This window comes from Equus caballus, chromosome 4, assembly GCF_041296265.1.
Source record: "Equus caballus isolate H_3958 breed thoroughbred chromosome 4, TB-T2T, whole genome shotgun sequence".
NCBI classification, from domain to species: domain Eukaryota; kingdom Metazoa; phylum Chordata; class Mammalia; order Perissodactyla; family Equidae; genus Equus; species Equus caballus.
Genome location: NC_091687.1, coordinates 107,720,790 through 107,736,174, shown reverse-complemented (window position 1 = coordinate 107,736,174; position 15,385 = coordinate 107,720,790). Strand labels below are relative to the sequence as shown.

Below are 15,385 nucleotides of genomic sequence, written 5' to 3'. Positions count from 1 at the left end.
CCCGGGCGTGAGCTCTGGGAGGGACACACAAGAAAGTGACCCAGGACTGATTCTGGAGATGCCCCTCCTGGACTCAAATTTAGTTCAGAGCTGGAACTAACGGCCCAGACGGTCCCTGCCTTCCTGGGCTGCTGAGAGGAGCAGCGTCCCTTGTCCCCACGTCACCTCCCTCCTCCCTGCTGACTGATGCTGAGCCGGGCACATGTGGGGTCTGAGATGGAAAAAAGGAAGGGCCGCGGGGCCCTGGCTTCCTGGGAAGGGGGCTCAGGATATGGACCGTTTCCCTCCGATTGTCGTGTGTAGCATTCTCCCCACCTGCTCCCCCATTTCTGTGGGACGGGAGCACTTCTGAGGCGATGGCATTCCTGTGGGAGCCTCAGGTCTCCAGGGTTGGAGTCTGCACTCCTGGGGCAAAGCTCTTCACCCCTTTGTGTTCTCGGGATCCCAAGCCTCAGCCATACCTAGTGCATCCCATAACTGAGGATGGCGTGCTGCCCACGAGCCCAGGGCTGGCCCTGGGCACGCGGCAGTGAAGGACGCCAGGCTCCTACTCTCATGAGGTTTGTATTCTTGAGAGCTGGAGCCACTCCCACCCCCCAGGGCCTCCATCTTTTAGGAGCTTCAGTTCAGTCTGACCTGACCCCTCACGGTCTGCAGGCTTCGTGCAGATGCTTGGGTTCCGAGGCGTCCGTCTGTCTACTCATCGTTCAGCAGTTTTACTGGCAGTGTCCTTTGAGGCAGGTATTCTTCTAGACACGGGAGGGGGAGGCACGGGAGACAGACAGGGCCTGGCCCCTCCTTCTGTCTTGCCCCGTGTGGGGCTCACGGGCAGGCTCCTCAGAGCTGCCCTGCTGCCTGCAGCTGCTGCCCGCCCTCGTGCTGCGGGCCGGGCTGTGGAGGTGAGCCCCTGGCCTGGGGAGGTGGCCCTGGCTCCCTGCCTGTCTCCACCCCTGGGAAAGCCGAGTGGTCGGACCAGTGAGTGGGTTTTAGAGATAATGAGATTGAAGAGGCACTCTCTTCACAGAAGATAATAATACAGAGTGTTATTGGACATGAGATGTGGAGGGGGATCTGGAAAAGTAAGGCTTTCAACCCTTTTTTCAGAAGCGTTCACTTCTTGTACTCTTGGCACCTGAGGCCTCCTAGTGTCCGCAGCCCTGAGCCCCAGGAACATGCTCCAGGCTGTTCCTTTAGGTTCCACGGGCTTTCAAGGGTTAATGGTTTGACAGCGAGGATGAAACCAAAAGCTTGTAATTTTTGCTGAACAGGGGAATACGGAAATTTCCATTTGTAGCCGACTGTGGAGAGAAACATAACATCAACATCAGAAAAAACAGCTCGCCCACAACTGCACTGTTGTGATGCACATCTCAGAGCCTGGCCCCGGGACAGGGGGCGCGGCGAGCAGCTGCCATTGGCAGAGGCTGCTGACACAGGGGGGACCAGCAGTTTCCAGAAAAGGGGAAGCTGCTTGGCAAAAGCAGAAGCAACTTGTTTGCCAGAAGCCCCAAACTTGCCGGCCTCAAACGGGGAAAACTTGTTTTTAGCAAAATGCCCAAGTGCGTGATGACAGCAGGAAAACTCACTCCAGCTCCGGAAAGTAGTGGGTTGACCTTTCACAGGAAGAGGTACCGGTTTATTGTCATAACCAAGCAGAACTCTGGCATTCGCTGAGTTTCTTTTTCTTTGCTTTGTGTGTGTTTGTTTTGTGTTATTTCCCTGCTAGGCCATTAAAAATCCATTAGACGACAGTTGTCTTAGGAGAAAGAATGTAAGTCACTTGTTTCTCAGAATAAGACGCTCAGGCACAGAGAAGAGAAAGCATTTAACAGCATTTCCGGCCGTCATTGCTGGAGGGATGTGGAGTTGGTCTGGTGCCCCCTCGTTTCTTGGGGGGAAGCAGGTGAAGGTCACGGCCTTGGAGGCTGAGAAACTGGCCTGAGGTCAGATGGCAGCAGCTCCTGGAGGACTTCTGATTCATTGTTGTCAAACTTGGCCTCCAGGAAGATTGTCAGCAACCAAGAATGCAGGGGTCCGATCTTATGTGTCTTCCCTTTCCTCCTTGGCATCAAAGTAGACATTGAGTTAAATTCACGGACTCAAATTGATCGCCTCTCTGTGCTTCGCTGGAGACAACCAGGCAAGGTGGACGGACAGTTGTGGGGGAAGGGGCACTTTTTGTGGACGCAGGACGGTGGAGGTAGGGTGGGTGTGAAGGAGCTTGTGAAAACTTAAGGGTTTTGGAATCTGAACCATCTGAGTTCAAATCCAGCTCAGGATGCTTCTGCTGGCTGTGAGCTTGGGCTAGCTTACCCGATTGCTTCTCTGAGCCTCAGTTTCCCTGCTAACATGGAGGGAATGTCCACCACATCGGGTTGTTCCAAGGCAGAGCTCAGGACAAGCAACATTTTGCCTGATGGGCATTTCATTCCTTTCTAAGATGGAATAATATCGTGTTTGCTGATCACTTACTTTGCAATTTAAATAAACAAGCAAATTTGATCCCTTCTTCCAGGAGAAACCTTGCAGAGGGGTGTCTTTCAATTAAACGCTCAAGACACTCCCTAGGTAAGGGGAGCACATCTGGTTTGTCCTGGACGTGCCTAGTTTACACACTCTGTTCCAGGGTGATTATTCAGAGTGCCCAGAAGGGACAATCAAATCCTGCCTCATTCTCCATACACCCAGCTGCCTGTGTCCAGGGCCCCCTTGGTCTGCAAGTGGCATGAGGTCTCAGCTTCACTGGTACTGCCCAGGGCCTGCCTACTCCCCTCCAGCGCCCATGGTCCCCGTGCTGGGCACCCTGCAGCCCGGGGGTGCCCCTCGCTGTGACAGGCACAGTATCCTCTGGAAAATGGCAGAGTGCTGGGGGAAGAGTGTGGGGGAATTCCCTGGACTGGCCACACCTAGCAAAGCAGGTGTTACGGGGGAATTGTCCCTCAAAAAGCCATGTTGAAGTCCTAACCCCTAATACCTCAGAATGTGGCCTTATTTGGAAACAGGGTCTTTGCGGGTGGAACTGGTTACGATGAGCAGGGTGGGCCCCCTTCCATGACTGGTGTCCTTGTGAGACAAGGAGAGACAGACACACAGGGAGGAGAGGCCATGTGGGGACGGAGGCAGAGGCTGGAGGGATGCAGCCATAAGCCAGGGATTGCTGGGGACTGCCAGAAGCTGGAGAAGGCGAGGGAGGATTCTCTCCACCCTGGTGTCTGAGGGAGCTCTGCTGACACCTTGATTTTGGACTTTTGGCCTTCAGAACTGGGAGGGAATCAATTTCTATTGTTTGAAGCTGCCCAGTTTGTGGTGCGCTGTTATGGCAGCCCCGAGAAACGAATACAAAGAGGTTTCGTGTTTCTTTTCACCCTCCAGCTTTTGCTCGCCTGTCCCTCCAGACAGAAACAAATATACTCATGGAGAAACTGGGGCATGCAGTGCCTTGACCCTGAGCTTCCTCATCATCTTCTCATATCCTGAGATCACTTGGACCCTTGCAGACAGGTTCATTCAGGGAATACGGTGCGTTGCCAGCACTGCCTGGGTGCCGAGCGAGTATGGGAGAGAGTGCGGAGAGCTCGGACCTGCCAGAACTGCCTCCAGAGACGCATTGGGAAATCCTTTAGCAACAGTTGGCCTCGGCAGGCTGACAGCAAGCATGCCCGGGCGGCTGCAGTGTGCCCATGCTTGCTCCTACCCCCAGCGCGCTCATTGCTCTCCTTGCTTCCAGCAGGGGTCACAGACAACTTCCTAGGCAGCCGTCAGTTTTGATTCAGAGACAGATCCAGATCCATTGGGAGGAGGCCCCGTGGGAGCAGGAAACCTGGGCCCTGGACCTGCTGGGCAGCTCTGTGGGGCTCCGCCAGCCCCACCCCCTCCTCACCTGTGACAGATGCTCATGCGGCGTGAAGAACAAACGAGATGACACGTGTAGGCTGAATTTGAACTTCGTCTTTACAGTTGTTTATTATCCTTAGTCTTGTTTTCTCATTTCGAGATACATCAAAAAATGTTAAGTGTTTGTCCAGAGTTTCATCTGGTCAGCACACAGACTGTGCTTTCCTCAGCCCCGTTGTTGCAGTTTGGCTTTGTAGCCTGGGACGGGAGGGGAGGTGAACCCCACGCAGCACGCCCTGAGGGCCACTGGGCTGAGTAGGCTGCTGGTAAACTGACTCTAGAAAAGTGGTGCAGGCTGATTGCTGTGGTGTAAATTCTCCTCCAGGGCAGATGTCACAGTGATGTCACTCTATGGAGATACTCCCAGTAGTCTCCAGTGAGCCTGTGCGAGCTGTGCCAAGTGCCTAAACTGCTCTCTTCCAGGTGCCAACATCAGAGGCGTGTATCTCCTTTTATCTTGACCTGGAACCCCAGAGGAAGGGAACATTGTGTCTAGAAGGAAGAGCTGTTTAAAAGGACTCCCGTGCCCAGGCAGGAGGAAGGGGCCTGGGCGGGTGAGAGGAGGGTTGGGCCAGCCCCCACAGAGCACTCAGTACTTTCCCACTTGGTTTACCAGATTAGCTCACTGTCACTTTGGAAGAAAAAGGGGTCTGACTCTTCAGAGGATGAGCAAAGCCCCAGGACAGGGGGCTGAGATGAGAAGGTACCCATCTAGGGGGCATAGCCTGAGCAGAGGGCTCCTGCGAGGTCCTTAGGCTTCAAAGGCCTCAGAAGGATCAGCTCCTAGACTGAGAGGCTGGGCAGAAGCACCAGGAGGCCATCATCCTGTAAGCGTGTGACTCGAAAAAAGGAACCCAGCTGGTAATGGAGGGAAAGTCACCTAAGACCGACTTGCCTAATTCACGTCTTCACCTTGGTGGGGCGCTCACCCGGCCAGTGAACCACACTTGACCCTCGTCCAGAGGGAAGTTACCAGCAGCTGAGGGGCTCCCTTTGGAGCTTTGCCAAGGAGGCATGTTTCTGCCAGTCCCAGCTCGTCTGCACAGTGGAGCTGGTGTGTGCTGTGCGGGATGCTGCTGTGAGCCCAGCACAACACTAGATACCAGGGGCCCAGTTTAGGGCCACATTCTCCCTGCAGGGCCCCTGTGTTTTCACTGGGAGACTCCAGAACCATTCCACCCTACTCTCTTCGCTCACAGGCATCTCCTCTCCAACCTTTTACCCCCACGCCCACTTTCATTATGGAGAACCTTGGTGATTTTGCTGAGAACAATTTAATACGCAGATGGGGACTCGTGTGTGTTACTAAAACACAAATTCCCCTGCAAAACAACTGGATCCCATTCCCAAGTGTGGGCTCCAGGGGGCTCTCCTCACCTCTGACCACGCTTCACAGACAGCTGTGGAAATACCCTCGGATCAAACTGTGGGAAAATGCAAATATGCAATGCAGTAGAACATGCTATCTATTGAATCCTGTGTTGATTATGAGAGTAGAAGTTGTTTTACAAAGATAACTGGAAGAATACTCACTTAGCTACACGTGCACACACACATACACAAATGCACAACATATACACACACACACGTCCATACACACATACGGATAGACATGCATGCGTCCATGCCTGGGCTGAAATGCCCTCTCCCCCTAGTGTCCTAAATTACTTGCCTCCCAGGGAGAGAGAGGAGCATTGTGGGATAGGGTGGTCCTAATTGCAGTCATTCACACCAGCACAACTTTTATCCTATCTAAGTACCATTTTTTAACTTAAATCTATTCTTAATAGAAACATCCTAAGACTATCAGAAATGGAAAACCAATGTGGCTCCCTCTAAACTGCAGAAACAAATACTTAAGCATTCGGGGGAATTGTGTCCCTCAGGAGCCCCGCGAGATCAGCTCAGGGGGCTTCACTGCTCTGTGACCTGAGCTGGCTGGCCTCTCTAAGGGACCCTGCGAGCCCTCTGATGGGATGACAACTCTCTTCTTTGCGCTGGTGCACATGGTTCGTGGGAGAGCGCAGCCCCAGGATGAAGGGAGCGGGGCCCTGAGCAGCAGACTCTGGGGGTGCTGTGGTTCCGAGGAGCAGATGAGCTCGAGGGTCCTACCTTGGGGGTTTTGGAAGGACTCCAACCTCTGAGGTGGTCCTTTCCCCCACCACAGTGTTCTGGCAAGTGCCTCCCCGCTCAGTGTCTGGTAACTTGGTATGTTGTGTGAGGAAGGGCGGGGAGGGGGCAGAAGTCTAAAAATGTCCCTCCCCACCCTTCCATTTTTGCTTCCCTCTCACCTCCAGTGAACCCTGGTGACTGAACTTTCCTTTTCATGAAACGCTGCCGATTCATTTGTGCAACAGGTCCTTGCTGGCATTTACCTGGGTCCAGGCACTGATTCAGATGCTGGGGCTGCCAGCTGACTAAACCGTCAAAATCCCTACCTCCCGGAGCTTGCCTTCTAGTGCGGAAATAGAGACAATCCACAGTAAAAGTAAGTGTATTTCCAGCTTTGGGCCATGACCCACAGGAGAAATAATAATAATGGCTTACACCTATAGAGTGCTTGCTTTGTGCCAGGCACTGTGATATTTTCTACTCTGTTTTATTTCATTTTTAAAAAACCAGTGGGGTATGGCCCACTGAAAATATTTCGTGATCTAGTGGGGGGCCAGCGTTTGAGAAGCACTGCTCCGGTAGGCAGCCTCACCTCGGTGGGAGGGTCTTCTGACTCTTGTTCTCCTGCCTCTGCCCAGTCAGATCCTCCCCTCCTTCCAATCGTAGGTCCCCTTCATCGCCTGGGGAAGCCCACGTGACCTCCAACCCACTGACTTCACAGAATGACAGGCGCTGAGAGCCAGAGTGAGGTCAGAGATGAGGTAACCTAGTATAATATTCCCATTTTACAGAACACTGAGCCGAAGCCCAGAGGCCACCAGTAGACCAGCAGACCAGAGTGCTGGTCTCTGAGGTGCTGCCTTACCTCCCGGACCCGCTCTTTCCCCACGGCCCCGCCACCCTTTGCTTCTCCATCCCACAGAGTGTGAGACCAGTGCTCTCCAGCCCTTCAAAGAGACCCAGGACATGGAAGGATTTCTTTCTGCGCTTGCTTCTTCCCTGGCCTCCCTCTACCTCAGCCCCACCCTCCAAACCCCGACCAAGAGTCAGGATGTCCAGGTCGAGGCCTTGGAATCTGAATTGTTGAACAGCTTCCCAGCTGCTCTGTCCATGGCCAGACGTCGGGCCACGGCTACAGACTGGTGTGCTCGTGTGGCTCCCTTCACTGTCTGCTCTCGATGCCGCCATGAGCCTCCCAAGGCCGGAGACTCGGGTCTCCTCCTCAGGCTCCGTGGCCCTGCTCTGAGGGCGTCGGCACCTTGGGTCATGACTCGTCACGGGTGGGAGATGTGCAGAGGGTGAATTTCCATCTGCTTTTCACCGAAGAGGGCGTCAGCTTTGGTCCAGGTGTTTGAATTGGGGCCAAGTCTCTCTGACCTTGAGTCTGCTGATTCCCAATGAATTTATTTTGTTAATTGGTTTGGTGATTAGTGGTCTCAAGTTCCAGTCTAAACTTCCTTGGGAGGCCCCACCCCAGTGTGGACAGAGATAGGCTGCGTGATCCCCGACCCTGGGAGGAGGAGAAATCGACTCATTCTCTTTGGAAGCACACCAGCAAGATATCACTTCAGCTTTGCTCCAGCAATTATTATGTTTTTGGTGACATAATTTATTAAATTTTTGGGAAAGCAACAACAGGGCAACACATTTGAAAAACATAGCAACAGCTCCAGCCACGTGATAGCTCAGCCTTCCTCTGACGGCCTTTCAATGCCATGGTCCTTAGGAATGGCAGGCCCACCGATTCCTTTCAGAAACCACAGAACTGGCATGAGCTGTCTGATGTCTATGAGTTTCACAGCTTACGAAGCGAAATGTAGCCCTGCGGCGGGGTCCCCTTCGCTTTCATATGCCAACTTTATGATTTATTCTAGGTTCTAGACACACGGCCCATCAATTCTGTCTGTGTGCCCCGCATGTGTCTGCATGGGCTTGATTCAAAATTTGTAGGTACGCCTTGGCTTCGCATACATGCGTTCATGCACGTGTCTGTGCACACATGTGGGGATAGACACCTGTGTGTTTGCATGCATGTGAAAGCGTTTGCACACATGTGTGTAGATATTTTAAATGCCTGGTGTAGTGGCTTGTAAACCTGCACAGATGCACCCAGGCTTGTAAACTGAGATGGGGCCTGTTCGGCAGCACTCTCAAGAACTGGACCTCCAGGGAAATCCCACAGTTTACCTGTTCTCTCTCCTAGAGGTGTGCCTCCATCTGAATTCTGAAGATCAAGCACTTGCTTAAAAAGGAAATTTGGGGGCTGGCCCGGTGGCGCAGCAGTTAAGTGCATACGTTCTGCTTTGGCGGCCCAGGGTTTGCTGGTTCGGATCCCAGGTGTGGAAATGGCACCGCTCGGCAAGTCATGCTGTGGTAGGCAGCCCACTTATAAAGTAGAGGAAGCTAGGCATGGATGTTAGCTCAGGGCTAATCTTCCTCAAAAAAAAAAAAAGGAAATTTGCATGTAAAGTGCTTATAAGTGAGCTTTAAGCATTTTTTTTAATAGCTCATGTAAGCTGGACTTCATCCTCTCCCTCCCTGCCCCCCATCATTGCACCCAGCCTCGTGGCTCACCCCACACTGCCCATGCACTCACTCTCTCCTCTGGGTTTAGGGGCCCTACTCATAGCTCTGACCTGAAATCTGTCAATCATACATTCGTTTGCATTTCTTTAACTAACTTAATATTCACATTTGACAGAAGAGGAACCTGAAGCTCAGAGAGGGTAGGCACCTCACCCCTCGTGCCTTATTAGGGGGAGGTCAAGTCTCCCTCTTGAACCCCCCCCCCCCCAATTATCCAAGAATCCTCAGCCCATGTGCAGACTCCCAGAGGTCCAGAGAGCACCCTGCACAGCCGCCTCTGCCACATGGTGTCACGCGAAAGGCCCATTCCCGGCACAGGCTCCCTGCAGGGCTCTCCCTGGAAGACAGCTGCTCCCGGTGCTCAGTGACATTGCAGATGTGACAGCCTGGGGCTCAGCACCTCGGGTCCTGGACAGAGCTCCAGCCAGGAGTGCCGATCACTTCAGACTAAGTCTTCCATCGTCTTCCTTCCCTAGTGTTACCAAGGCAGGAGGCTGCGTTTCTTTTACACCCTTGTTCCCTTGTTGAAGGGCGAAATCATGTAGGTGAAGCATTTGGTGAACCACAAAGCAGGGTTAGAATGTAAGACATAGTAGAGTGTGCCTAAAGCTTTTGGAATTGTAAACATTATTTATTCTTATGAATCGTAGACACAGAATACAAGTTTGCTGAATGAGAAATAGAAGTAACAGACTCATGGACAACAATCATTTTCTAGGTGGGGAAACTGAGGCCGGAAGAGCTCTGGGCAGGCTCTCTGTGTGCAGGGCTGCAGACAGCTCCTTAGCTGCAAACCAGGGTGAGGATTCCAGTCCCGTGGCTTTGCTGTGCTGCGCTCTCTCTGTCAAGTAGTGTTTGATTTTTCCTTTATATTTTCTTCCTTTCTTCTGGTCAGTCTCTGTAATCGGCTCATGACTGAGAAAATTACTACTTTTTTGATTCTTAAAAAAAAATATATTTTTCTAGGTAGATTTTGGTCCAGGAGCACTGGGCAGGGGGCATTTAAGCACAGCATGTTCCGCTCCTAGAAGATTAGGAAATGGCCTGATTAGTGTCTCTGGCGGCTGCAAGTCTGCAGGCTTGGCACCGGAAGAACCTGCTCTTTTTCTTGGTGACCTTGCCTCGGGTGAAGTCAGGTGGACGTGTCCGGGAAACGTGCTTGCCTGAGACCAGCGGGACAGCCTGGGGCTGCTCGCACCAAATGCACAGAGGGGACAGATGGAGGACAGACGGAGGATAGCCCAGCCGAGCCTGGCAGAGCCTCTGTGTCACCCAAGTCCAGGGGACACCAGGCCCTTTGCCACCTAGAAAACGATGCCCGCGGGTTGTGCAATGCTGTGGCCCCACTGACCCCAGCCCAGCACGCCGTCGAGACGAGAGTCGGCCTCCAGGCTTCCTGCTCTGGTCTGGGTCTACTGTGTCCCCATCGCTGCTTCTAGAAGTAGAGGAACTGCCTGAAGGGAAAGGGAACAGAAAGATGAAATTCAGGTTATGGTATTTGCTCTCCTTGTGCCCGCAGGCCTTGGTCTGTCCGCATTCCCAGAGCCCTGAGCCTTCAGAGACTCCAGCCCTAAATTCTGTACTAGCCCTGACCTCACGAACGTCTCTTCTCCCATCTCCACTTTGCCAGGGGAAGCTCACCAGTAGCCCCCATTAAGTGCCCTGTTGGTTTTGTTGCAGGGGGTGGGGAACAAGGGCTCGGGGTTCACAGGCGAGTATCCTCTGGATTCGCTTAGCCCCCGCCTGGCTCCTCTAGCCCAGAAAACAGTCCCTCCCTGGTCGGGCACACTCAGTGGGGATAAAGGCAGGAGGATAAAGGGAAGTTAGCCAGAAGTAGTGATTAATTGATCATTAGCATCTTAAGGGGAGAAGATAAAGGTGTTAATGATTAAAAGCTCACTGCCCCTGAGGTGAAGAAAGAGCCGCATTTAGCCCTCAGAACCTTCTCAACTCTCCGCTTCTCTTTTCCTCCCTCTCAACTTTAGGATGCCCCCTTTCCCAGCGCGGCATCTAGTCTTTAAAAAAATATTTAGCTATTTCTATATATGCTAATTTGATATGACTATTTCTGTAATATTATTAACTATTTCTCTGCTTCTATTTTGAGGCCCTATAAATACTTTGGGAAAACCGTTCAGGTGTAGATGGCACATGGCTGTCAGGAGCCACGTCCTTGCCACTCGTGATCAGCCGCCATTGTTTTCCCTCCATGATTGTTTCCTCCTGTCCACTGTTCCCTTTCCCTCCCCATCAGCCCTGAATTGGCCCCGACGTGGAACTGAAGACTATTTCAAAATATTTGTGATATTATTTGAAGAAATTTAACTTTCGTCTTAGGTAAAAAACAGTTTAGTATCTCAACCCCAGGCTAAGGGGTTTGCTCTCTCTTGGGACCGGGGAGGGGAGGAGAGCTGCTGGCCCCCCACGAGGCTTTCACACACAGCCCTCGCTTGGGAGTCGCGGGTGTCACACTTATGTCACAGAATGTGTCTTTCTTAGGGGAAAGACGGCTGTGGAGGGGCGCCCAGGGCAGCACTGGGCGCAGAGCACAGGAGGTTCAAGAGGAATTTAAACCAAGAGCTGCCACAAATAAGCGCTGGCTGTTGGGTCAGGTGGCCCTTGTTGCGGGGTGACCTTGTTTCGGGGTGACCCTTGTTTGGGGACACCTTAGCAAATGGGCTGAGCTGGGTCCTTTCACATCCAAGAATCTGCTCCGCTCGTTTCCCGTGCAGTTTCCATGGCTGTGAGTGATCCAAGACCTGAGCATCCCCAGTCTCCCCTGGTCCTAAGGGAATGGTCACGGGACCTACAGCTGGAAGCCAGCAAGCCTGACCAGAGAACGGGGAGCCCACCACCAGGACACAGCGCCCTGCCTGCCTAGGGGAGCGCCAGGCTGGGCAGGGGCCCCGGGGCTGGACGACACAGCCCATGTGTGTGTTCTCCAGCCCTGGAGACCCTGGCACATGCCCTCTGTGCCCCACCTGGGGCTGCAGGGACGGGGGCAGCCTGGGGCTTCCTCCAGCCTCCTCACCACACAGGCAGCACCAAAGGGCTCCCTCCCAGCAAAGGGGAGCAAGAGGCCTGGGTTCCCCCAGAGGGGGAGGAGCCAGCACTGGGCCCAGCTTTCCTGGGGACGGGGAGAAGGGACTGGCATGGAGGGACTTGACCCCTGGTTGGTTCCCAGGTGAGGTCTTGAGCATCATTGGGAAGGGTCAGAGAAGATGCCTCGGGCAAGGTCCCCACTGCCACCTTCTCTTGCTTCTGAACCAAAGTGCCTGGGAGTCCTCACTGTCCCTGGCCTGTGGGTTCAGCCCAGTGTGTCAGCCTGCGGTGACACCGTGGTATCATGCTGGTGCTGCGGGTAGGCACTGAAGGGGTCCCCTCAGACTCATGGGAGAGGACACATACACACAAAGTGAAGGGGAAATCAGGGTTAAGGAAAGGAATGACCAAAAGACAGGACTTGTGCTACAGGAAGCTGTCTGTGATGTCCATTTTCACCACATCTCACTGGATGAAAACCAAAAGCATAGGGTCTGGGGTGTTAGCCTGATCACCTTGGGTCCTGCTTGTCTCCAAAAGTAGATGAAGTCCTAACCCCAGGACCTCAGAATGGGGCCTTATTTGGAAATAGGGTTGTTGCAGATGTAATTAGTTAAGATGAGGTCACACTGGAGCAGGATGGTCCCTAATCCAAGGGGATAAGACACATATGATGGGGAAAGGGCTGCCCTGGGGTCAGGACTGCTCCAGCGCTGCCCCTAAGGCACACCTCCAGCGTCTGGGCCTCCCAAGATGTCTTCTAGGCCCCCCACCCCAGTATGTCTGAGTCCCGGAAAGTAGAAGAAAAGCTTGGTGTTCCCCTGGTGTTCTCCATCCATGCTGTTTAGACATGAGGTTTCAGCCTGAAAACCTGCTGCCTGCCAGCCCCGCACGATGCGAGCGGAAGCCCGTGTGACTTTGTCGTCTCCACTCACAGGAAAAGGGAGACGGAAATCCAGTCTGCTGCAGGTCCCGGAGCAGAAGGAATGCGTTGGAGGACCTGACTCACACCAGCCTCGTGGGGCTGTGGCGATGACCTAGGTGGGGTTCTGGCAGGTGAGATGGGCAGGTGCCCCTGAGCTGGGGAAAGAGAGAGGTTTTCTGCTCAGTTCACCACCGTTGGAGACCAGCAAGAGGCTCCAGAGACTGTCCCACCATCAGCAGATGGTGTCCAAAGGTCACGTGGGAATTAAAATTTGTGTAGGGAATAGAGGGGAGCACCCAGAAAACTCCTAACTTTTATGCAGAAGAGTTTGATGGCCATTGAACTAGGGAGCTGAGTTGTAAAGGGAGTTCTGGCGATATCTGTTATGCTTAGCAGGCCCATGATGCTCTCCTCCTGGTCCCCGTCTTAAGGGGGAGTGTTGGGCTCGAATGATGCAGCATTTCTTACCATCTCCACTGCCTCCACCTGCCCCAGCCTCCACCAGCTGTCACCTGGACTGTAACAGTAGCCTCCTCACCAGTCTCCCAGCTTCCATCTTTGCTCCCAGCAGTCTGCTCTCAACAGAACAGCCAGAGAGATCATGTTAAAACATATCGGATCCTGTCATCCCCCTCTGGAGCCTTCCAGTGGCTCCCTGTCATTTTCAGAGTAGAAGACCTAGTCCTTACATTGGCCTAAAAGATCCAGAAGAGTATGGTTTCACTGCTTTTCTGGCTTCATCAGTTACTTCAGCCACACTGGCCACTGTGCTCTGCCATGGACAGGCCTGGCCTTCTCCTGCCTCAGGGCCTTTGCACATGCAGCTCTCGTTGCTGGAAGACTTATTCCTGAAAGAATCTGCATGATGAAGTAAGGAAAAGACACAGTCTCTGACCTTAAGGGAAGGAAAATCCTCTCACTGCCTCTCCCACAGTCACAGCCCATCTCCCCAAACATCCTCCCAACCCTTCCTCTTTAGGCACGTTTTGCTTTCCTGATTTTCCTTTGCTCTCTGCATGACCAGGGCTATGTTGATCTGCTCATTCAGTGTGTCCTTGAGTGGTATCAGTGACCTTGGCTGAGTTGGTGATGTGCTGATTGGTCTTCTCTTGAGCACGACTGAACCGAGCCCCGTGGGTGGTCTGTTGGCCAGTACAGGTAGACAGCGCGACGTCCACAGTAAGGAGGGTGCCTAAGCACGTGCAGCCTGGGCCTGATGCAGACGTGTGTGCCGTCTGCAGGGAACGCATGTGCTCACAGGCACGCATATGTGCTTTTGGTGAGTACCCCCAGAGACCCCTCCAGGAGGGTCGTACCAATATGTCTTCCAGCAGCCGTGCGTGAGAGCGGTTGCTCCTTTCCCATAGGCTCGCTGACAGACTGCGTAGACGTACTTCTTCATTTTTCCAGTCTGACAGGTGAGAAGTGGGTCTCAGTGTGGTTGCTGATGTTTTTTCGTGGCCTTGGTACACCTTCTATTTTTTTAAACAGCTTTTTTGAGGTATAATTCACCTAGCAACAGTTTACCATTTAAAGTGAGCAATTCACTGGTTTTTAGAATATTCACAGATAGGTGCAACCATTACTACAGTCAATTCTAGAATATTTTCATCACCTCCAAAAGAAATCCCTTCCCCTGTAGCTGTCACCAGTCTGTCCCCATCCCTGAGCCCTAAGCAACCACGAAACGGGCTCTCTGTCTCTGTAGATTTCCCTGTTCTGGACGCTCATGTAAATGGAATCGTGCCATATGTGGTCTTTTGTGACTGGCTTCTTTCATTTATCGTAATGTTTCAGTTCACCCATGTTGTAGCTCATATGAGTACTTCATTCCTTTTTATGGCTGAACAGTATTCCGTTGTATGAATATGCCTTATTTTGTTCATCTGTTCATCAAAGGACCTTTGGGTCGTTTCCACCCTTTGGCTGTTAGGAATAACGCTGCTATAAACATTCACGTACAAGTTTCTGTGTGGATGTATGTTTTCATTTCTCTTGGGTTTATACCCAGAAATAGAATTGCTGCTCAGATAGTAACTCTGTGTTTAACTTTTGAGGAGCTGCCAGACAGTTTTCCAAATGGGCTTACCATGTTACATTCCCACCAGCAGTGTATGAGGGGGCCAACTTCTCCTGGTCCTCATCAACACTTGCTATTGTCTCTCTGTTCATTTGAGCCCCCTAGTGGGTGTGAAGTGGTAGCTCACTGTGGTTTTGATTTGCATTTCCCTAACGGCTAGCGTTGTCGAGCATCTTTTCATGGTTTTTTTGGCCATTTGTAAATCTTCCCTGGAGAAATGTCCATTTATATCCTCTGCCTGTTTTTACATCGGGTTGTCTTTTTTATTATTGAGTTTAAAAGTTCTGTATATATTTTGGATACAAGTCCCTTATCAGATATATGATTTGCAAATATTTTTCTTCCATTCTGTGGGTTGTCTTTTCACTTTTTTGTGGCATATTTTGAAGCATGCAAGTTTTTAATTTAGATGAGGGGCTGGCCTGGTGGCTCAGTGGTTAAATTCACATGTTCCGCTTTGGCGGCCTGAGGTTCATTGGTTCAGATCCCAGGTGCGGACCTATGCACTGCTTGGCAAGCCATGCTGTGGTAGGCATCCCACATATAAAGTAGAGGAAGATGGGCACGGATGTGAGCTCAGGGCCAGTCTTCCTCAGCAAAAAGAGGAGGATTGGCAGCAGATGTTAGCTCAGGGCTAATCTTCCTCCAAAAAAAATAAATTTAGGTGAAGTCCAATTTATCTATTTTTCCTTTTGTTGCCTGTGATTTTGGTGTCATATCCAAGAATCCTCAGAACACATCAGAAC

The 15,385-nt window shown here is 52.2% G+C and overlaps 1 protein-coding gene across 16 annotated transcripts in view; it reads left to right on the top strand.

The window, feature by feature from the left end:
• PRKAG2 (protein kinase AMP-activated non-catalytic subunit gamma 2) overlaps positions 1-15,385 on the top strand; it is a 280,128-nt gene that overhangs the window by 19,302 nt on the left and 245,441 nt on the right. Inside the window, exon 1 of one of the 16 annotated variants that reach the window (XM_070264155.1) lies at positions 1,420-1,628. The exons of 14 other annotated variants lie outside the window; for them this stretch is intronic. The gene's annotated coding sequence lies outside the window, so the exon portion shown is untranslated. Of the gene's footprint in view, positions 1-1,419; positions 1,629-15,385 lie in introns of those variants that run through there. One more of the 16 variants, XM_070264157.1, reaches the window with a different exon arrangement.